We start from the raw sequence: 23,460 nt of genomic DNA, 5'->3' as shown, positions 1-23,460 counted from the left end.
GCTAACGATGACATTTTCCCATCTTCCTTGCAGTCAGGGGTGGCCATGTGACCAGGTGCTGGCACACAGGACAGGAGAGTATACAATGTGATGACCCCACAAGCCACCAAACAAGCCCTGAACCAGCCACCAGGAGGACTGAAAAAGCTAAAGTCACTATAATCTGGGATCTCCTGTTTCAGCAGCTTAGCCTGTATCCTCATCAATACAGTGTATCTAAGAAACTTAAAAACCTGTGCTTTACTCTCCATAGGCTAAGAATCATCCGGATAGTTTGTTTGATTTACTTTTTTTTTTTTTAGCACATTACATCTTCCTAAGCAGTAAATTCACACTGCATCCCGAGTCTGAATTCTTACAAATTCTTTTTTTGAGACGGAGTCTCCCTCTGTCCCCCAGGCTGGAGTGCAGTGGCGCAATCTCGGCTCACTGCAAGCTCTGCCTCCCAGGTTCACGCCATTCTCCTGCCTCAGCCTCCTGAGTAGCTGGGACTATAGGTGCCCGCCACCACACCCAGCTAATTTTTTTATTTTTAGTAGAGACGGAGTTTCACCATGTTAGCCAGGATGGTCTCGATCTCCTGACCTCATGATCCGCCTGCCTTGGCCTCCCAAAGTGCTGGGATTACAGGCATGAGCCACAGCCCCCAGCCGAATTCTTACAAATTCTAAGGCAGTGAAATCCAAATTTACGAGATTTATTTATATAGTATGCCACTATATCATGCATTACAATCCGTTTCTTTAAACTCATATTCTTTCCAGTGTTTTTATTTGGAACATGCCACCTAAGTAGAAAAACAAAATGTTTTTTCTCCTACTCTACTCTCACAACACAAAATGCTTCTGTGACCAAATGTACAGGAGGTTTTCCCCACACACCAAGCAAGCCATTGATTCTTCAGCAGACATCAGCGTTCTCTAGTTCTCTGAGTGTTCTCTAGTTCGACTCAATTGTGAAGCTACCTACCTGGGGATAATGTCAGATCCCACAGCGGGAGGCTGAGTCCTACAAGGCTGCCTCCTCCTCCAGAGGCCTAGCACAAGGAGGAAGGTGTCCTGTGCTTCTGACTGATCGGCTGCAAATGAGGGTTCCCATGACCCCTTCCTCAGGTTTGATTAATTTGCTAGAGTGGCTAACAGAACCCCGGGAAACATTGACATTCACCAGTTTATTATAAAAGATGTTACACAGGATGCAGATGAAGAGACTTGTAGGGCAAGACATGTGGAAAGGAGTGTGGGACTTCCATGCCCTCCCCAGTGTGCCCCTGCGCCACCCTCCAGGAGCCGCCACATGTTCAGCTATCCAGAAGCTCTCCGAACTCACCCTTTTGGGTTTTTATGGAAACTTCATGATGTAGCCATGCCTGATTAAACCAATGGCCACTGGTGATCAACTCAACCTTCAGCCCCTTCCCTTCCCTGGAGGTCCCTTCCTTGGAGGTCGGTGGTGGGGCTAGAAGTCCCAACCCTCCCATCTTGCCTTGGTCTTTCCTGTGACCAGTCCCATCCTAAAGCTACCTGGAGGCTGACAGCTATCAGTCAATCACGAGCAGGCAAAAAATACTCTTCACTCCAGAGATTCTAAGGGTTTTAGGAAACAGGGATGAAGACCAAATATACATTTCGCAATATCCCACCACCCACCCCACAGTTAGCTCCTCGCCAGGGGGTCTGTCTGCCACGCTGGTCTTGCAGTGGCCCAGGCGGCGTTAAGTCATTGGAACCAGGGCTGTGCTTGCACCGCTGCCTTCCATGTTGCACTTGGCCTTCAGCTGCTGCATCCACGCTCACCCATTAAAGGCCCGTGAGGTTGCCACAGCAGCAAGCATCATTTAAATGCCGGCCGGCTGGCTGCCAGCCAGCACCACGTTGTTGGTAAGCCTGTCTTGTTGGTTAGCGTGGGGGGCGGACAAAACTCTCTTTATGACCATTCAGTAACAAGAGCTTTTAAAAGAAGCAGAAGGGGGTGAGGTATCTGTTAGAATCCTCTGACCTATTTAGAGACCCCTGCTTGGTTTCCTTATGCTATGGACTATTTCAGCTCCTCCATGCATAACCAACCATCATTACTTGAGATTCTATAATGGGCATAGGACAATTTGCCCTAGCCTGCAATTTTCTGCCTTCGTGACAACCTATTACCAATCCAAGATTGATTCACTGTGACACCTGGTGCTAACCCATGACCAGAATAATAAACACAAGCAATTCACTGTGGCGACTCATTTCTGCAGAAGAGCCGCAGGAGAGGAGGACAGTCATCTGCTCATTAGTGTAGCAGATAAGTAACTGCATTATTTCCCCACCCAACACCAAGCAGTGTATGGAAAACAAATGGTTTCACAAAGGAAAAACAGCTTTATACTCTAAATATTGAATTGCAGATGCTCTATTATACCACCAACTCAGCCTCTACTACAATGTAAATATATTTATATTCTATATAACCATATATTTATATTACATATTTACATCACGTATGTTACATAAGGAAACTGTGTGTGGGTGTGGGTGTGTGTGTGTGCATGTGTGTGTGTGCACATGTGTGTGCGTGTCACCTGCAACAGAGGCACGGCTGGGGTGAATCTTAAATTAAAACAGATGGAATCGCCAGCTATGCTGACAAAAAACACTGCTATAGAATTAAACTGACCTATGAAACTGTGCTTTTTATGGTATCTGATTGTAATTTTTATGGGCTTGACCTTGTCACGGGGCAGAATCTGTCATCCATGGAAAGTCATAAAGCTGAGTCACCTTGGCACACTATTCAAAACTCATTAACTGATTCTCTGCTAGACACAGAAATCTATTGATCCATTTTTTAAATTGGTACATAAAACATTTATAAGTGCAAATACATAATAAATTTTAATAGCTATTTAAAAGAGATAATACATATTTGAAAACAAAAATAACGAGTCCTTGCCCCTACCACCCAATAACATCTGAGAACACTCGCACCAAAAGCTTTTCAAACGACAGTGGCAAACTTGGAAATTTACCACAAAAGAGTACTGTGCTTTTAAAATAAATTAGCATCTTCTAATACAAATTACACAAAATTTACAAAGCAAGTTTTTTTACCACCACAATCTGAAGGCTTTTTAGAAACTGTAGGCAAAACCCACTTAAGACTTCTCATGCTTTTGGCAAATCTTATTATTAATAAACATTTGCTGAATTAACTTTGGATATTTAATGTGATATTACACGATGAGCAAATAATTACAAAATACTCCCAAGAGGAATGCCATTATTTTGATGTACAGAGTTGTCAAGGGGTTTACAAATGAACAAAACCAAATTCACATACACTGGGAAATCTCAGCTCTGCCAATCAACAAATGAAAAAAAAGGGAGGTGGGAGGGCAGGGGCTTCCCCACAGTCACCAGAGAAAGTCCCTGTGCTCCAGCATCCAGCACCCTGAGCATCATCTGGGAGGGAGGCGCAGCCAACTCTGGTCCTCAAAGGTCTGGACAGGGAATAAGATTAGCAGCAAAAGTTGGCGGTGCAATTCTAGAGCAACAGTTTTAGGTTTAGGATCTAAATGCTAGAATCAAAAGGAAATGTTTTCAGGCTAGACATGGTGGTTCACATCTGTAATCCCATCACTTTGGGAAGCTGAGGGGAGAGGATCACTTGAGGCAAGTAGTTCAAGACCAGTCTAGGCAACCTAGAAAGACCCTCTAAAAAAAAATTTAATAAAAAATTAGCCAGGCATAGTGGTGTGCACCTGTGATCCCAGCTACTCAGGAGGCTGAGGCAGGAGGGTTGTGTGAGCCCAGGAGTTCCAGATCAGCCGGGGCAACCTAGTGAGACCCCATCTCTGCAAAAATTTTAAAAATTAGCCAGGCTTGGTGGTGCATGTCTGTAGTCCCACCAACTCAGGAGGATGAGGCAGGAGGATCCTTGCGCTCAGGAGTTCAAGGCTGCAGTAAGCTATGATCTCACCATGGCACTCCAATCTGGCTGACAGCAAGACTCTGCTTAAAGAAAAACATGTTTTCGTATTGGCAAAGAAGATGTTACTGATTTTCTACATCAAAATGATAATGAAAGAAAAATTGCCCTTTGCCCAAGCTGATCTCTAACTCCTGGGCTCAAGCGATCCTCCCACCTCAGCCTCCCAAGTAGCTAAGATTATGGGCATGCACAACTGTGCTCAGCTTGCCCGTTTTTAAAAGGAGAAATAGGTGCTCAATATCTTAAGAGACTTTGTAGAAACCTTCCTCTTTCGTCTGGCATGCCATCCAGACTGAGGAAGAGCCAGAAACTTCAGGGCCACGTGAGCCACGGCCATGGCCACATCACCAAGTGCGGAAGCACCGTGGAGGCTGTGGTAATGCAGGTGGTGTGCATCACCATAGGATCAACTTTGACAAATGTCACCTAGGTTATGTGGGAAAGTTGGTGTGAGGCATTACCACTTACAGAGGAAACAGAGCTTCAGCCCAACTGTCAACTTTGACAAACTGTGGACTATTATCCGTGAGCAGACACAGGTAAATGCTGCTAAAAACAAGACTGAGGGCCGGGCGCGGTGGCTCACACCTATAACCCCTACACTTTGGGAGGCCAAGGCAGGCGGATTACTTGAGGTCAGGAGTTCAAGACCAGCCTGGCCAACATGGTGAAACCACGTCTCTACTAAAAATACAAAAATTAGGCAGGCATGGTGGCAGGCACCTATAATCCCAGCTACTTGAGGCTAAGGCAGGAGAATCACTTGAACCCGGGAGGCAGAGGTTGCAGTGAGCCGAGATTGAGCCACTGCACTCCAGCCTGGGCGACAGAGCGAGACTCCATCTCAAAAAAAAAACCAAAACAACAACAACAACAAAAAACCACCGCCACCACCAAGAGGCTCCTCCCATCACTGCTGTGGTGCAACTGGGCTACTATAAAGTTCTGGGAAAGGGAAAGCTCCCAAAGCAGTCTGTCATCGTGAAGGCCCAATTCTGATGAGCCGAGGAGAAGATTAAGAATGCTGGGGGGCCTGTGTCCTGGTGGCTTGAAGCCACATGGAAGGAGGTTCATTAAATGCTAAATACTTTTTAAAAACAAGACAAAACAAAAAGAAATGGATATGGAGAGAATAAAACCACACACAACTCGTCTCTCATCTGGCACACAGTGCTGAGGCGCCAGAGACTCGAGTCCTTCCCCACGCCACTGCTTCCCCGCAGGGGTGGCTCCTCGGGCCCTGCTTTGTTCATCGTATCCGGGGTCCTTTCTGCACCCTGCCTGCCTCTCCCTTCTGCTGTTCCTCACCTTCACTGACAATTCACCCCTCCACACCTGCAGATAGCCTCCCCAGGCTGCCAGCCTTGGCCACAATCATCCTCTCGGCTCACGCTTAGCTCGCTCACAACTTAAACTCGCAAGTTTTTGCCCACGTTCTCCTCGTTAGATATGTAACACTTCCTGCCCGTGTTCAGGAAAGGCAGCGAGTGTGGTGGCTTCACAACACAATCGCTGGAGTCCACAGGCCAGGAGGTAAGCACAGGTCCTGCCACTTACTGGCTGCAGGGCCCTGAGCAAGTATTTAACTTCTCCATCTCAATTGCACAATAGTGACAGGAAAAGCAACACCTCACAGGGCTGTGACAGTGCAGGGAAGGAGTTCGTCCAGTGTCAGTATATAGAGTGCGATAGATACTAGCTCTTATGTACCTGAGGACCTGAGTGCATGACCTTAGTTTAGCCTGCCTGCCTTCCTTCCTTCCTTCCTTCCTTCCTTCCTTCCTTCCTCCCTCCCTCCCTCCCTCCGCCCCGCCACCCTGCCCCCCAGCTTCCATCTCACATAACTGAGCACAGGTTCCTGACTACAGGGCATGCCTCTCCCGTATAACAGAACACATTTTCTCCCCTCTTTACATTTGTATTAATAGATACTCCCCTCTTTTCAGTTAGGAGGAATTTGGCCCATGCCAGTAAAATTCACTTATTTTTACCAACCAAGCCCCCACTCCCCAGTAACCATGCCTCCTATTTTTTTCTAGTCTCTTCTTTCTAACAGCTACTGCCTCGAATTTCAAGGATCACTAGAAAACAACGGTACAATGTCTCTGAGGGAGTCTTTGAGGGAAGGATGGGCAAGGGTTTGCAGGCAACGGAGAGGCTGGCTGCAGAAGGGCTGCAGATGGTGTCTGAGCCCAAGAACCTCATCAACAGAGCAGGGAACCAAGGCCGTGGTCCCAGCAGTCTTGTCCACACCCACCTGTGGACTGAATCCTGGAGGGAAGCAGAGCCCAGGAAAATGGAATGAGACTTGGAGTTTGGACTGGGTCTCCAGGCACAGAATAGGAATGAGAATTCTAGGCCAGCTGTTAAGCAGAATGAAGGAGAACCGGGGCTTCCAGAATGCCTGTGGACACTGAAGGGTGGGACAGCTCTGGGAACAGGAAGAGCCATCTTCCAGGACACCTGTCCCTGGTCGGCCTGGCATCAAGCAATGCTGGAGCCACACTGCAGTCAGGGGTCGTCATTTTGTCCCTCAGAGCATACACCATATATGCCACATCTGCACACATCCGATGGTTCTAACCTGGTGGGAGGAGTGACTCCCTCACAGCTCACTGTTTGGGAAGAGGAAGGATCCAGGATCTAGGATCGTTTCCAATATATTGCATGTTAAGCTCAATTTATTCCTAACTTGTAGACTCACAATTCCCACTGACTTAGCAATTTCTGGATTAGCTCCAATAGAAGTGATCCTACTCACACTGAAGTGGAAAAATAAAGATTTACAGCATGGAAAACACCCAAATGCTGTGCGCAGTGGAAACTGTCTAACTCACCACTCTATCTGCTTGTTTTCTATCACTGATCTAAACACATCAGCATCCAGAGCCAGGTGCCACCCGGTGAAAGCTCAGCTCATCACCATTGCTTCCCTTAACCTACCCTCAAGTTTCATTCCTTTAAGCATCCTGCAGCAACCACCAAGTGAATTCAATATAGGTCATGCTCCAGGTTATTATGCTCAGTAAGATGAGCATTAGCACAGACGATGAAAACTCACAATACACTCAGCACCCAGCAAAACTCTTGTGTGTTTACAGTGGCTCAATCAATACTGTTGCATGAGGAAAGCAATGCATTCATTCAGACTCCAGCCTAGGGTGTTCACGGCACCCTGCAAAGTTCAGCGCCAACCAGCTGATTCCTTCAGGGAATTTTTAAATTTGTCTGAGATGCTGTCACTTTATCATGACAGTTAAGGGGAGAAGGGAAAAGAAAGTCCTTGTAGTAGCACCAAGCACTAGGGAGAGGTTGGAGACACGGCTGTGGTGGAAAGCATGGGCTCTGGTGTCAGACAAGCCTGGGTACAAGTTCCAGGACCCACCTTCTCACTGCATGCCCGCACCTAACCCACTAACAGGTCCGTTGTGAGGACCAGAGACTGTGAACAGAGCACTGAGCATGAACTAATGTCACCACTGGGTCTAATGTATTCCGGGAGAGGATTCTGCCCTCTGCTCACCTGGCTGCAGCCCTGCCCTGCTGCAGTGGGTGCAGGACTTGGGCCTCTGACAGTGGGGAGGTTTCTCTGGAGACAGAGCAGACCTAGGGCTCTGATGAAACCCCTGCCCCAGGGGCCCAGCCTCATCCAGTGACCAGCCCTCTCCTTGTTGCCTGCATGCGTGTGGCTCCATGTCCTCCTGAACGCAGATGGTCTGGTACCTGCATAGGCAGGGCAGAGCCCATGCTGGATGAACCCAATATCTCTGAGGGCATTACTAGTGACCGGTGCTCCTGAAGAGAGGAGTGGCAGAGCTGAGGGAGACGGAGGCAGGGCACTGTTTCTCACTGCTCATCCTGTGTGTCTTCTGCATTTTGTCCTCTGGGCACGTAAATATATAAAAGAGAAAGTGAATGAAAAATGCAAGCCTACCTTTGCAAATGTGTGCACATTAAAACTTGTCTGAGTTCAATTCCCATCTCTTTGGGGGAGGAGCTTACTATCATAGGTTAAAAAGGAATTCAGGCCAGGCATGGTGGCTCATGCGTGTAATCCCAGCACTTTGGGAGCTGAGGCAGGCAGATCACTTGAGGCCAGGAGTTCAAGACCAGCCTGGCCAACATGGCAAAACGCTGTCTCTACTAAAAATACAAAAATCAGCTGGGCGTGGTGCCGCATGCCTGTAATCCCAGCTACTCAAGAGGCTGAGGCAGAAGAATCGTGAACCCGGAAGGCAGAGGCTGCAGTGAGCCAAGATCACACCAGTGCACTCCAGCCAGGGTGACAGAGCAAGACTCTGCCTCAAAAAAAAAAAAAAAAAAAAAAAGCAAATTCCCAGAAAGGTTCTCATCTTCATATCATCACACAGGAATCACCTTGTGAGATACACTCAGAAAGGGCAGATTCCCTCCCGTACAGTTGAATCACTGGTTACCCTCATGAACACTGACAAAGCCAGCATGGATGAATCAACAGCAGAGAGAATTTCATGTCACCTTGCACAAGTTAATTTTCTAACATAATGATTCTCTCTTTTACTTTATTCTGTCCAAGCACCTGGTAGAGGTAATAAATTATTTAATGTCCAAAAAAACAGCAAAATGGAAGAAAAGACCAAGGGAAGCTTAGGGAAGAACTGACAATGCCAAGTGGTTAAACTGCCCCCAAAACAAAAGAGCCATCTTGTAGCTGGGCACAGTGGCACATATCTGTAGTCCCAGCTACTCGGGAAGCTAAGGCGGGATGATCACTTGAGTCCAGGAGTTCAAGACCAGCCTGATCAACACAGCGAGAACCCCCAACTCAAAAACAAAAAACTGGCTTGATATGCAGCTATCTGAAACAGCAGATATGCTGTTAAGAAGACAGAAGCCAGATGGAGTGGAGAAAGAGCATTCACTCACCCTGTGGTTCTGACTTAGTATCTAGTGAGGCTCACGTGGAACTCCCAAAACTCAGAGTTGTTGGCTACAGATCCTGCACACTCAACTCATGGGAGATGATAAACTGAGGCCTCTTCCCTCTCTCCACCAGAACAGAGCTTAAATGCAGGTGCTTTCCCCCAAACTCATCACATACCATACAGGAGGAAAGAGAGAGGCTTATGGAAACGAATGCCTGCCGCCCAGCCACTCTGTGCAGAACTTCCATCTCACTGGGCATCTCACATTGACAATACAGAATGTCCTGAGCACCAAACCCTTTGATATCTTCCCTGCTGTCACTTCATACACTTTGCATTAGGAGAACGCTGGTAATCAGGAAACAGGATTTACATATAGCATTTCAGCTTCTCCACATGCAACTAATTCTGTAACCATGTTTTCAAAAATACAGTGAGGGCCGAGTGTGGTGGCTCATGCCTGTAATCCCAGCACTTTGAGAAGCCAACATGGGGGAACACGTGAGGTCAGGAGTACAAGACCAGCGTGGCTAACATGGTGAAACCCTGTCTCTACTAAAAAAAAATACAAAAATTAGCTGGACATGCTGGCACATGCCTGTAATTCCAGCTACTTGGGAGGCTGAGACGGCAGAATTGTCTGAGCCCGAGAGGCAGAGGCTGCAGTGAGCCAAGATCACACCACTGCACTCCAGCCCGGGCAATACAGCAAGACTCTGTGTCAAAAAAAAAAAAAAAAAAGATAAGGTGAGGCTCAAAGGACTTTGTAAAATACTAAGACACTAAATGCGTATTTTAAATATGCCCATTAAGTTTTGGGCTGCATGAGAAATTAGTAAAAAATATTTCCAAATAACATGCAGAAGTTGTTTTTAAACTTAAAATCTCATATTTTAGCTACACCCACAGCGATGCTGTAGAGAGGAGCTGGATTTCCGTGTATCTGAATGGCTCAGATTATGTTCCTTCCAAAAAAGTTATTTTATGTACGATCATTTTTTATATGAAGCATATGAAAAATCACCCAGAATCTACCACGTATTTACCACACAGACAAATGCCCTCTTTAGATCTGTCATTCAACACCATGTTATTCCTTTTATGCAACAGAATGCAGTGTGTGAGAAGTACGTCAAGAGAAGAGCAAAAAAACAACCAGGGGTAAATTCATAATTCAAACACTACTGGCTCTGATTTTTCTTAAATTCAGAAATTAATTAAAATTTTAATAGAACATAGAGTCCAAAAACAGACACACATACGCATGGAAATTTCATTTATGACAAAGATAACATGTCAGACCAGTAGATAATGATTATGAATTAATCAATACATGGTATTAAAACAACCAGCTAGGCATTTAGAGGGGGGTGGGGGAGGGGAGACTAAATCCCTAGCTGGTTCTTTATCCCAAAATCCACGTGCTCAAATAATTTAAAATGTAAAAAAGAAAATATGAAAGTACTAGGACAAAATACAGCTAAATACTTTTTTTTTTTTCTTTGAGACAGAGTCTCACTCTGTCCCGCAGGCTGGAGTGCACTGGTGCGATCTCGGCTCACTGCAAGCTCCACCTCCCTGGTTCACACCATTCTCCTGCCTCAGCCTCCCGAGTAGCTGGGACTACAGGTCCCCGCCACCATGCCCGGCTAATTTTTTGTATTTTTAGTGCAGACGGGGTTTCACCATGTTAGACAGGATGGTCTCGATCTCCTGACCTCGTGATCTGCCCGCCTCAGCCTCCCAAAGTGCTGGGATTACAGACATGAGCCATTGCGCTAAATACTTTTATAATATTAGAGTGGAGAAGGATTTTCTAAGCAATACATAAAACATCAAAATCACAAAAGACTGATATAGTTAACTAAATGAAGATTTCTAAATATCAGTATGATTTTTTAAAAGACAGTAAACAGTGAAACATGAAACAACAAACTGAGGAGAAACATATGCAATACAAACAACAAAGAGTTTAGCTTCTTAATATACAAAGATTTCTCACAAATCAGTAACAAAAACAACACAATTGAAAATGGGTAAACGATGTGAAGGGGCAGGTAACAGAAAAATATAGTCAGTCAATAAACAAATTTTTAAAATATCCATTGTCATTATAAAGAAATGCAAATTAAAATAGATTATCATTTTTAATCTATAATATTCGCAAAAATAAAAAATTTGATTATATTCATGGCCGGGCAGGGTGGCTGACACCTGTAATCCCAGCACTTAGGGAAGCCAAGGCAGGTGCATCACGTGAGGCCAGGAGTTCGAGACCAGCCTGGCCAACATGGTGAAACCCCATCTCTACTAAAAATATAAAAATTAGCCAGGTGTGGTGGCAAACACCTGTAATCCCAGCTACTCGGTAGGCTGAGGCATGAGAATCGCTAGAACCTGGGAGGCAGAGGTTGTAGTGAGCCAAGATTGTACCACTGCACTCCTGTCTAGGTGATGGAGTGAGCCCCTGTCTCAAAACAAACAAACAAAAAATTAGGTTATATTCTGTGTTGTAAGGGTGTAGAAAATCATGTCATTAAACATTTAAAGGGAGTGTAAATTGTTGCAATATTTGAGGTTACTTTTACAATATCTTTTTAGATATCAATCTCCTATTCTCTGACCCAACATTCTATTTCTAGAAAATCCCACGGATACATTTCATTCATGTACATTAAGATTCAGGTACAAAGATTTTTATTGCAGAATTGTTTGAAAAGGCAAAAAATGAAAACTACCTCAACATTTATCATTAAGGCACCAGTTAAGTAAATCATGATATACTGTTGTGACAGAACACTATCTGACTTTTAAAATAAATGAGATTGCTCTATACATGGTGCCAAGGAATAATACTCAAGGTTTACCTCTAGAGGAAAAAGGCAAGAAAATAATGTTTGCATATGCATAGACCATAGCTTAAAAAATACACAAGAAATAGAAAACATTAGTAGAGAAAGGTGGTCTTTTTTACTTTTCATTTTATACCTATGTGTACCCTTTTTATTCTTTACAAGTATACATTAAGTCTAGTCATTAAAAACAACTTTAAAAAGACTGACCTATTTGCTAAGAGAGTAGATCTCAAAGTATTCTTGCCATAAAAAAGATAACTATGTGAGATAATGAATGTGTTAATTAGCTTAACTGTGGTAATCATTTCATAATGTATACAATCAAAACATCATATTGGACACCTTAAGAGTGGACATGCAATTTTTGCTTGTCAACTATACCTCAGTAAAGCTGGGGTAAGAGGAAAGAATGATCTTAGCAAAGATTTTATTCATAGAAAGGTTTTGTTCATTAAAAATGGAAACAAGACATTTTTAATATTTGAGAGAACTGTTTTCAAACACCCTTGAACACTTTAAAATGGCTTAATTACACACAATTAACATGCTTCTCAGGCCGGACACACTGGTTCATGCCTATAATCCCAGCACTTTGGGAGGCCAAGGCAAAAGGATCCCTTGAGGCCAGGAGTTCGAGATCAGCCTCGACAACATAGCGAGAACACTGTCTCTACAAAAAATTTAAAAATTAGCCAAGCATGCTGGAGGACCTGTGGTCCCAGCTACTCAGGACACTGAGGTGGGAGGATCGTGTGAGCCTGGGAGTTTGAGGCTGCAGTGAGCTATGATCACACCACTGCACTTTTGCCTAGACGACAGAGAGAGACCCTGTCTCTAAACAAAACAAAACAAAATAAAAATAATATGCTTCTCATTTTAATCGATTTTACAAGGCCTCTGAAGACACTGCTTTCCAACCTTATTCACATCCCAGCAAACAGAGAAAGTGCTATTATCTACATAGCACCAGGGCATATGGGCACACATGGCTACAGCTGGAAGAAACCAAGGGGCCAAAGCCTACCCAGCCCACCTCCCCAGGCCAGCATCCATGTCTCTGCACACTTGTGGCCCAATGGCAGCACATTCTGCCCCAGCCCTTTGGTGGGGAAACTTCTGTCCTAAGAACGTCTGTTAATGCCATCTTAGTATAAGTACTTAAAAAAAACAAAGATCCTACAGTAAGCATATGCTACAATTTAAAAACAAGCAAAAATAAATGTTACAGTGTTAGAAGTCAAGACAACTAGTTACTTTTTTTTTTAAGGTAATGCTTGGAAGGGCGAACAGGGTGGGCTTCTGGACAGCTGGTAATATTATTTCTTGACCCAGGTGTTTACATAGGTCTGTTCCATTTGTGAAAGTCCATCGTGCATTAAACTTAAGATTAGTGCACTTTGTATGTTATACTTCAATATAAAAATTTAGAGTATGTTATAAATTTAGTCGAATGAATGAAAATAATGATGTTCTACAGTATTCATTTAGTGAATTGAAAGCTATTACTCAGCACCTTTTACTTGCCAGACCCTGTAGCAAAGTATATAAAGAAAACAGCTCAGCCAGAGCTCCTCTTGTGGAAAGAATCTACTTAAACTCCCTTAAGCCTTAAAGTTATGAGGATGTAAAACAGTCCGGGAGAAGAGGCTAGTAAGGTAATATTCTGAATATGACATGCCAGGCAAGGTTCCCTGTTGGAGGCGTTATCTACGCAAACTGTCAGTATTTTGCAATGAGAAAACCGAGCCCCAGAGATTACATGATTTGCCACAGCGAATACGTGCCCCAGTCCACCTGCTACCAGGGCTCATCTGCCCTCCACTGTGCCACCCTGGCAGCAGTGCTTGCACAGTGACCCAACAGCTGTAAGAGCAGACCTGGGAACCTCTGATATCTAACAGGCCCCTGCAGTCCAGCAGGTTGGCCTTCTGGATTGATCACATTTCACAAACTGACATTTCCGGAACCCAATTTATAGTGCTTAAAAAGTATCCTGTGATAAGGTAAAGGAAGAAAAGAACTGGAAATGGTTGCCTCCTGCACTCTGGAGCTGGGAACCCTGGAGCAATCACACTGCCTGGCTTAGGGTCCACTTCCCGCATGGCCTTTATGACATTGAGAAAAACATTTCACATGGCTAAGCCTCTGTCCTTCACACCTGCAGATGGAAGACAAAAAGCCAACCACATAGAGTTATTTGAGGACTAAATGAAATGAGGACAGTTCACTGTAAACTGTAAAGTGCTAAACAAATATGTTGTTGTCGCTGCTGCTGTTGGTATTATTATAAATGCATTTGAGCCTTTTACTGCCATCAAGGTGAGACCATCTCTGATACTGGACTTTGCCTCTGCACATCTCATACATTCCCAGAAATGACAAACAGTTATCTGTAACTCCAAAGAACCTGACCAGGACCCTAACATTGTGGGAATTTGCATGGTTTCCTTCCACGGAAATGCTTCAAACCTGGTTCAAATTATTCAATAAAATTATTAAATTATGTTTTTAATACAAGACCCCTTATTTTTAAAAAGTCCATTCTATCAGACCAGTGGTGCTCTCCCTACTACATGCCAGTTTTGAACAAATAATTTGTGACATATAACAATAACAATAATAACTGGTTGTGGCACAGTTAAGTCATTATGTGCATTGGGATTTAGAATCATACAAAGCTAGTTCTATTGCTCGAAGCATCATTTATTAGCAGTCAGTCCTTGAGCGTGTTACTTAAATCCCTGCGCTGCAGTCTCCTCATTAGCAAGATAAAGATGAGAACAGAACTTGCCCTTACAAGCCTATTAATGTCATAATTTATGTAAAGCACTTATTCAGTAGGGTAGATTAAGGATGACCACAAATTCTTGCTATTCCTCCCATCAAGAGGTGGAGTCTAATTCTCCTCTCTTTGCTTTTGGGCTGACCTTGGTAAAATGCTTGATCAATAAAATGTGGTAGAAATGGCATTCTGGGATCTGTGACTAGGTCAGAAGAAGTCTTTTAGCACTCACCTCCCCAAGTGTTCCTCTGGAACACTTGCTGTGAACTCAGCCAGCCACCATGTGACAAGACTGGCCACCCTGAGACTCCATGCTATGAGGAAGCCCAAGCTACCCAGGTAGAGGGGCCACTTGGAGAGAGATGCTTGATTAGCACCCAAATGATCCAGCCTGCCCGGCCCGCTCAACAGACAGGTAAGCGACAAAGCCTTCAGATAACTAACAACTGCTCATCTGAGCCCAGTCAATCCACAGAACTGTGAGAAATATTAACAAGTTGTTATTTGGAGCCACTGAGGTTGGGGTAGTTTGTTATGTGGCAATAGGTAGCAAACACTGAGCACAGTCCCTGGCACATGAGTTATACTCAGTACAAGTCTACGTGCTTAGGATTATGGGGTTATTACCTTTTTCAAACACTAGAACAATTACAAGCTCATCTGCCTTCTTAATCAAAGGCATTCTGAAGCGCTTCCTTAAAAGAAAGGAGTGCGTTCCAGGGCTATGTACCAATCCTTCTCAACCATTCCTGATGTTGCCGAGATTCACAACAGAAGCAATTACAAATAATTATAGTGCCTGTGAGTCTACAGTTACTGTTTTTCTTTCACCCATGGATATTTTTAATAAGGAAGAAGCCAAGGGCATATGAAGAAGGCACAAGTAGAGTGTAACTACTTTGTTCATAAGCACAAATAAGAATGTGCACATCTGGTTATTTATGACACAACAATTGAGATTAACAAGTCAGAAGCAAAGCGCTGATGCAAGTGAAGTGTCCAGTCATGCAATTCTCATTAACAGTAGCAACATGTGTAAATCAGTACATTATGTGAAGTATCATTTCAATAATAATGTTTTTTAATACTTATATTTTGATTATACAATATTACACACTAGGTTCTTGCTATGCTTTAGATGTAGTCTGTTTGTCCCCACCAAAACTCGTGTTGAAATTTGATCACCAGTGTAATAGTGTTGGGAGGAGGGCCTAGTGGGAGGTGTTTGGGTTATAGGGATGGATCATTATGAATACACTAATGCCCTTCCACTGGGGTGGGTGAGTTCTGACTCCAGCAGGAATGGATTAGTTCCAGAAACAATCGGTTGGTAAAAAGAGTCTGGCTTCTTTGGTTTTACTCTCTTGTACCCTCTCTCACCATGTGATCTCTTTGCACACACCCACTTTGCTTCCACTTTCTGCCATGAGTGGAAGCAGCCTGAGGCCCTCACCAGATGCAGCTGCCCAATCCTGAACTTTCCAGCCACCAGAATCATGAGCCAATTTCTTTATATATTACCCAGTCGTGGGTGTTCTGTTGCAAAACACAAAATGGACTAAGAAAATTGTCTTGCTAAGATTAATCTATGAAAAATAATATATATAACTCATCTTTTTAAATAGAGGTATTTAAAAAATTTTTTATTTGCCATATTTACTAACAATTCCCTAACAAATGAATTGTTTTGAAAGATCTTGAAATGACTGAGTTCATTATTCACATGCTCATAAAAATGCTTTTACAGGCCAGGCACGGTGGCTCATGCCTGTAATCCCAGCACTTTGGGAGGCTGAGGCAGGGAGATCACCTGAGGTCAGGAGTTTGAGACCAGCCTGGCCAACATGGAGAAACCCCATCTCTACTAAAAACACAAAAATTAGCCGGGCATGGTGCCGCATGCCTGTAATCCCAGCTACTCGGGAGGATGAGGCACGAGAATTGCTTGAACCCGGGAGGCAGAGGTTGCAGTGAGCCAAGACCACACCACTGCACTCCAGCCTGGGTGGCAGAACGAGACTTGGTCTCAAAAAAAAAATGCTTTTATGAACAAAGCCTAATGCATTCTTTGCTTTATTTTGCAACACAGACTTCTGAGGTTTCAATAGTATCTGCATCTAGTCATGGGAGTAGCTAGGATTTTCAAGGTTGTCTATTAGTTGTGTCATACCAGAAAAAGTAGTAAAACTGTAGAGCTGAGGAATAGCATCTCGGCAGACACTGGCCATACCTGAGAACATACCTTCACCTTCCATCTGGTGGGGCCACAGGAACGCAGCCTTCTTTGTCCTTGTCCAGAGTCCTGCCAATACTGTGACACTTCATAAGGGAACAAATAGGTTCCATCAGTCCCTGGCTAATCGCAGTGGTTAGAGCAGGGTTTACCAGGCCCCTTTAAGACTCTACATGCTTTCATAAGGGGAAAAACAATCTCATGGACCCCGAGGTAGTCATTAACTATTCCACTGTATAAATATACACAAATAATAAGGGTACACATAAACTGTGCTGTTCTGAAACTACAAAATAGACACAGATGCATTGATTAGATACAAATTAAACTATAAAGCCAATGACATTCCACTTGACATTAGTTTCACATGATGGACAGTGTTGCTCCACTGTGGGTGGATTCCAAGGTACCATGCACCATGTCATGGTTTAATTCCCTTGTGCTCCATACACACTCCATCAGCAACGTTTGTCAGCTCTACCTTCAAAACACAGCTCACATGGGATCATGTGCACCACCTTGCTGTTACACTCTGGAAGTCACCGCTGTCTCCCATGTTCCTTCTGCATCCTCCTGTGGTCAGCCCTCACAGAGCTGCCGGGACGATCTCACAAAAGCTAAGTCAGATCATGTCCTTGCTCTGTACCAAAACCTTCACAAGCTCTCCCACTTGATTCCAAGGAAATGCCAAAGTTCTTACACTGGCCCACAAGACCCTACCTGATCTGGCCCCAAACCTCCCTGACCTAACCCCTTTCTACACCCTCCTCTCCCTCCCTTCTCTTTGCTGCCCCAGTCACACTGCTCGCCTGCTGTTCCTCAGACTCGCCAGGCACGCCCACCCTGCTCCAGCCTCACAGACCCCTCTGCCTGGTGGCCCACATGGCTGCCCTGAGTACTGTCTCTTTGATCTTCACTCAGATGCCTCCTTTCAGAGATGCCTTCTCAAGCCCCTACATGAAACCACACTCCTCCCAAACCACACTCCTCCCAACCAGCCCACCCAGGGCCCTTCCTCACTTTCCTTTTTTCCACAGCACCCCTCACCATCTGCCACACTCGGTATTTGTGCACTGCCTGTCACCCCTACTAGAATATCAGCTCCATGAGGTCAGGGACAGTCCATGTTGTTACCTGCTATTCCCCCAACCCCTAGAAACTGCCTGATATACAGCAGGCACTCAGTAAACACCTGCTGCATGTGCTGCAGAATCACATGGTCTTCACATGGCCCCAGTTATTTCTTTTACTTTTTTTTTTTTTTTTTTGAGATGGAGTCTCGCTCTATCAGCCAGGTTGGAGTGCAGTGGCGCAATCTCAGCTCACTGCAACCTCTACCACCCATGTTAAAACAATTCTCCTGCCTCAGCCTCCTGAGTAGCTGGGATTACAGGCGTGCACTACCACACCCAGCTAATTTTTTATATTTTTTGGTAGAGACAGGGTTTCACCATGTTGGCCAGGCTGGTCTGGAACTCCTGACCTCAAGTGATCTGCCTGCCTTGGCCTCCCAAAGTGCTGTGATTACTACAGGTGTGAGCCACTGTCCCCAGTCGACCCCAATCATTTCTATACTAACTCTACATCGAATATTTTCTCCTTAGCCAGTTTTAATGATGTTAACGTTGTCACACAGAGTTCTGTGACAGGATGATGACCTGGAAGATCCAGGATGTAATTTTATTTATTTTCCAAATAACAGCATGCAGAAAACAGATATGCCACACACGGAAAACCTGTAGAACCTTCAGAACAGATCAACAGGCTCATAACTTTCCTAGACCCCACTTTGAGGAACAGGAAATTAGACAATGGTGAAAAAGCTCAAATATCACCCCATAAAGAGGTCACCATTCCCCAAAAGGAGGTGGCTGCCCTCCCATGATGGACCACGGACCCCAGAGAACGGCCTGCACAAGTGAAAGCACAGCACTACCTGATAAGCCAAATCTGCATCCTGTTGATGCCAGACCTGTCATTTCACCGAAGCTATAAACTCAAACTGCAAGGCCCCTTTATGATCGGACCCAGAGTTACTTTCCAATTTCATTACCAGTGTACCACTTATTTCCAGTAAGAACCAAATGGATCTCGCCCTGTCAAGCATCTCCTTGTCCCCTGCAACACATTTTGCAGGTTTTAACGTAATTACACAAAGTGATACATGCTCACTAAATAAACCAATACAGAGAAGAAAAAAAAAAAGAAAAAAAGAACAAATTACGTATAGGCCCAAATCTACCCCCCGCACCAGGTAACCACTCTGACACCAAGTCTTGGAGAACCTTCTCCCTGTGTGTGTATGTCTCATGTAAGTGAAGCCACTCCCACTGGCTCCCAGACACGCCCCTTCCGCACCTCACTTGACATCAGCCCTTCTTCTAGTTCATTAGCAGACACCACACGCTCTCCCTGGTCACCCCAAACTTCACCAGCCCTCACCTTCTGAACATCTGGCAACTAAGCATCTGGCGATATCCCACTGAGATGTCTGGTGCTGTTACCTAACTTTTCCCATGTACGCCCTAGCAGGCCAAGGACATTGCTAGACTGTAAACCTCAAGGACAGAAACTACCGCATAGCACCCATGTAATACAACTCTGATAACTAAAGATTTCAGGCTGGGTGTGGTGGCTTATGCCTGTAATCCTAGCACTTTGGGAGGTCAAGGCGGGTGGATCACTTGAAGTCAGGAGTTCGAGACCAGCCCGGCCAACATGGCGAAACCCCATCTCTACTAAAAATAGAAAAATTAGCCGGGCGTGGTGGTGCATGCCTGTAATTCCAACTACTTGGGAGGCTGAGGCAGGAGAATTGTTTGAACCCAGGACGCAGAAGTTGCAGTGAGCTGAGATTGTGCCACTGCACTCCAGCCTGGGTGACAGAGCAAGACTCCATCTAAAAAAAAAGGTGAGTCTGGCCAGGCTTGATGGCAACCCTGGCAGCGCCCTGTTGTGCCCCGCAGCTTGCTGAGTGCCTGCTGTGGCACGGCGGGAAGGAGTTTGGCACACTCCGAAAGGGTGGGAGCAAGTGAAAAGCAGGGTTAGAAACACTTTCCTGTAAAAGCGAAGCCTTGGATGCCTCTTTCAAAGAGGTCGGGCTGATGACTCATCGTGTGAAGTGGAGAGAATAAGAAAATAAATTAAAATGATGGAAGAAAATGATCCTGCAGGGGCAGATAAAAGCAGCGACATAACAGAAGAAATACAGGGCAGGATGTTGAGGTTGACATTGGTCCTAAAATATAAAGCCTTCCTCCGAACGTGAAACAAAAGACAGAAAAAAAAGAAGTTAAATGAGGAGGTGAGTGTTACAGAAAAGGAGGGCAAGCAGGATGACTTCTCTTTGGCTGTGGGATTACAAACAAACTAAAGAGGAGAACAAATAGGATATTGCCAGCTAGTACAATGATGTGTCATTATTAAAAAATGGGATTAAAGCCATCATCCTGTATTCCTCACCTCTGCAGTCTAAAACTACAATCAGCATGTATCATTTCACTACTTGATCATTTCCCCTCCCTCATAGATCAAATTTTATTTTATATATATAAATAAAATTATATTATATATATATATACACATATATATATATATATATTTTTTTTTTTTTTTTTGAGACAGAGTCTTGCTCTGTCGCCCGGGCTGGAGTACAGTGGCACAATCTCGGCTCCCTGCAACCTCCACCTCCTAGGTTCAAGCGATTCTCATGCTCCAGCCTCCCTAGTAGCTGGGATTATAGGTGCACGCCACCATGCTCAGCTAATTTTTGTATTTTTAGCAGACAGGGGGTTTCACCGTGTTGGCCAGGCTGGTCTCGAACTCCTGACCTAAAGTGATCCACCATCCTTGGCTTCCCAAAGTGCTGGGATTACAGGCGTCAGTCACCATGCCTGGCCTTCAAATTGTAATTAGCATGCATCACTTTATGTTATGGTCTGAATATTTGTGATCCCCAAAATTCGTATGTTGAAATCCTGACCTCCAAAGTGATAATACTAGGAGGTACAGCCTTTGGAAGGTGATTAGGGCAGAAGGCTAGAGCTCTCGTGAATGGGATTAGTGCCCTTATGGAAGAGGGCCCAGGGAGCTCCCTTACCCAACGGGAAGACTCAGTCTGCAGCCCCTTAGAGAGCCCTCACCAGAACCTGCCCGTATTGGCACCCTGATGGTGGACTTTCAGCCTCCAGAACTGCAGGAAATAGATTTCTGTTGTTTATCAGCCCCCCAGTTTATGGTGCTTTACTATAACAGCCCAAAAAGACTAAACTACTTGATAATTTAAAAAATTAGCTCTTTATTAGTTTATTACAAAAGTTCAGAAAATAAGGCTGGTTGCAGTGGCTCATGCCTGTAATCTCAGTACTTTGGGAGGCCGAGGCAGGTGGGTCACCTGAGGTCAAGAGTTCAAGACCAGCCTGACCAACATAGTGAAACCCCATCTCTACTAAAAATACAAAATTAGCCAGGCATGGTGGCGCATGCCTGTAATCCCAGCTACTTGGGAGGCTGACGCAAGAGAATTTCTTGAACCCAGGAGGCAGAAGTTGCAGTGAGTCGAGATCACACCATTGCACTCCAGCCTCGGTAACAAAAGCAAAACTCCGTCTCAAACAAACAAAAAAATTCGGAAAATATTTTAGCTGCTAAAATGAAGTATAAATTAACTATGTAGTATTGATGCCATGAGATGAACTTTAAAAAACACTTTCTAATCCCAGCACTTTGGGAGGCTGAGGCAGGTATATCACTTGAGCCCAGGAGTTCAAGACCAGCCTGGGCAACGTGGCAAGCCCCGTCTCTACAAAAAATACCAAAAAAATTATCCAAATGTGGTGGTGGGCACCTATAGTCCCAGCTACTCGGGAGGCTGAGGTAGAAGGATTGCTTGAATCCAGGAGGTCGAGGCTGCAGTGAGCTGTGATTGCACCATTGCACTCCAGCCTGGGCAAGACCCTGTCTCAAAAAAAGTAAATAAAATAAATAAAAATTAAATAAATAAAACTTTCTTAATTAACCTTGCCATAAATGTAAATGCCCTGGCCAATAATCTGATTATTTAAAAAAACAAACGAACAAATGAACAAACAAGAACACCTTGCTCTTTTTCCTTGCCAGCAGAGGGCAAGTTTTATGTGATACTCCACATACTGTGCGTGCGCGTGTTTGTATGTGTACGTGCACGTCTCTCTGTCTTTCTCCCTCTCTTTTCCTCTTTCTCTCTTCTTCTCTCCCACTTTCTCCCTCTGTCCTTCCCTCCCAGAGCTACACATTATATTTGCAGATCCTAGTTAGGAAAGTGATTCCATGAGGGCAGAGAGTAGTCCTGGAGAATGCAGGTATCTTTTTCTTCAAAAAACAACAAAAAAAATACATTGATAGGCATCTAGCTCTCTGTGGCATCCTGTTCAAAGAAGAGAAAATAGAAGGGAAATGACCTCTCTGTGTTCTGTCTGCTGTCCTGCAGGCCCCTTCAATTTTCTGATAACTCAAGTCTCCTAGGCACCTCTGGGGGAACTGAAAGTAGCCTAAGATATCTTCTGGGTTAAATATGGTGCAAACAGAAGCCACATTCATGACTTCTAGAGAATTCAAGCGGGTGTGAGACATCTAAACCAAGGAAATGTATTTGAAAAAAACTCATCAAAAGATCCCACAGCGAAAAACCCATTTGGTGACCTGATGTTAAATCCCACTTTGTGGAAGCAGGAGAATCACTTGAGACTGGGAGGTTGAGGCTGCAGTGAGCTGTGATCGCACCATTGCACTCCAGCCTGGGTGACAGAGTGAGACCCTGTCTCAAAACAAAACAAAACAAAACAAAACAAAAAACAAAAAGAAGCCCACTTTTTGGCTGGGCAAAGTGACTCGCACCTGTAATCCCAATATTTTTGGGAAGGCTGAGGCGGGAGGATTGCTTGAGCCCATGAATTCAAGACTAGCCTGGACAACACAGCAAGACCCCATCTCTACCAAAAAAAAAAAAAAGCCAGAAAGAAAATTAGCCAAGTGTGGTGGCACGCCTGTAGTCCCAGCTACTCAGGAAGCTGAGGCAAGAGGATCACTTGAGCCCAGGAGTTCGAGGCTATAATGAGTTATGATCACACCACTGCATTCCAGCCTGGGTGACAGAGCAAGACTCCATCTCAAATAAAAATTCCACTTTTCTTTTCCTCATTTCTGCCGACAAAGTTAGGCAACAAGAAAGACTACTCTGGCTCCTCAGGACATACTCTCCTCTCCACAGCTCAGCAGCTTACCGCAGGAGGAAGCTGTAGGACCAGCGTCAATCCCCGGGTAAACAAGAGGCAGACGCCTCCACCCTGGGCTCTGAAGACACTGAGCACGCTCAATTGTCACCTGTGGCACAGGAACCAACCAGAAGCCTCTCCATCCCCAGGCAGGGACCAGATCCCTGCCTGACCTACTTTCTCTCTCTAGCAGAGTTAGCACAGCACTGTGCAACAGCAGGTACCCAAGACAGACCTGGAGCAAGAACTTTCTGTCCCTCCCATGCCATCAAGTCTACTAAGCGGGATGATAGCCAGTATTTCTCATCATCACAACACACTACTTCTGTTCTGCATGGTGGGCCATGGTAAGCACCATAATAAGAATCCAGTCAGTGCCACAGAGCTCACTGCTGGTGCGTTCGCATCCTTGGGAAGGCAGCAATCACTGCCATCCTGTCTACATGCAGCCACCCACAGCTCC

At 44.7% G+C, this 23,460-nt stretch overlaps 1 protein-coding gene and 1 pseudogene across 1 annotated transcript in view; one reads left to right on the top strand and one right to left on the bottom strand.

Annotated features, from left to right (window-relative positions):
- RAB31 (RAB31, member RAS oncogene family) overlaps nucleotides 1-23,460 on the bottom strand; it is a 167,726-nt gene that overhangs the window by 137,863 nt on the left and 6,403 nt on the right. The gene's annotated exons all lie outside the window — the stretch shown is intronic.
- On the top strand, nucleotides 4,253-23,169 carry LOC129491243 (large ribosomal subunit protein uL15-like; annotated as a pseudogene).

This window comes from Symphalangus syndactylus, chromosome 1, assembly GCF_028878055.3.
Source record: "Symphalangus syndactylus isolate Jambi chromosome 1, NHGRI_mSymSyn1-v2.1_pri, whole genome shotgun sequence".
Lineage (NCBI taxonomy): Eukaryota > Metazoa > Chordata > Mammalia > Primates > Hylobatidae > Symphalangus > Symphalangus syndactylus.
The sequence above is the reverse complement of the archived record's forward strand: the minus strand, read 5'-3'. Positions and strand labels throughout refer to the sequence as shown.